Source organism: Geospiza fortis, unplaced genomic scaffold, assembly GCF_000277835.1.
Source record: "Geospiza fortis unplaced genomic scaffold, GeoFor_1.0 scaffold12, whole genome shotgun sequence".
Lineage (NCBI taxonomy): Eukaryota > Metazoa > Chordata > Aves > Passeriformes > Thraupidae > Geospiza > Geospiza fortis.
Genome location: NW_005054323.1, coordinates 4316539 through 4317282, shown reverse-complemented (window position 1 = coordinate 4317282; position 744 = coordinate 4316539). Strand labels below are relative to the sequence as shown.

Here is a 744-nt window from a genome sequence, read left to right as displayed (position 1 = left end):
TGCTTCAAAATTTTAAAGCGGAGTCAGACCTCTATTGCGGAGCAAACGGTCTAAAAGAGAGCACTTTTCTGTAACGAATCGATGCTTTAGCAAACTGTGCGTTCTCCCTGGAGGATGTAAGCATTTTCCTATTGGTGCATTTTATGGCATACGTTATGTATTGACACAGATTAAGTTTCCCTCCTGTCTGGAACAATGCACACTCGGGAGAGCTACTGACCTAGCAGTAAGCGTGAACAGCTTATGGCAAGTGGTGGAGCGGAGCTCCGGGAGCTGCAGGCAGAGCACTCCGCTCAGCCCTGCCATTCTGCCGCTCTCCTCCTACTACTCCTCCTCTCCCTCTCTCTTTTTCCTTCCCCTCTGTAGCTGCTACGCTTTCCCCAGATCCCTTGGCTTTGTTGCGCTGCGCATCTGAGCAGCAGGAGGGAGATTGGCCAAACGCCGGCTCGGGGAGCGCTTCCCCGCGGCTCAGGCCACCCCACCCACCCACGGCAGGGTCAGGGAAAGCGAGCGGGGCCGAGGGAGGCGGAGAGGCGGCACTGAAGGCAGGCTTGCAGCACGCTGGAGGCAGGCTTGCAGCACGCTGGAGGCAGGCTTGCAGCGGCGCTGGAGGCAGGCTTGCAGCACGCTGGAGGCAGGCTTGCAGCACGCTGGAGGCAGGCTTGCAGCGAGCGGCGCTGAGGTGACAGCCGCCGGTCGAGCGCCCCGCAGCTTGCCCGCGTCTCAGCAGGGCCGGCACTGGTC

The 744-nt window shown here is 60.1% G+C and overlaps 1 protein-coding gene across 1 annotated transcript in view; it reads left to right on the top strand.

Annotated features, from left to right (window-relative positions):
* The first annotated feature begins 637 nt into the window (after window positions 1-637).
* ADAMTSL1 (ADAMTS like 1) overlaps window positions 638-744 on the top strand; it is a 179912-nt gene continuing 179805 nt past the window's right edge. Inside the window, exon 1 of the mRNA XM_031056859.1 lies at window positions 638-682. The gene's annotated coding sequence lies outside the window, so the exon portion shown is untranslated. The remainder of the gene's footprint in view (window positions 683-744) is intronic.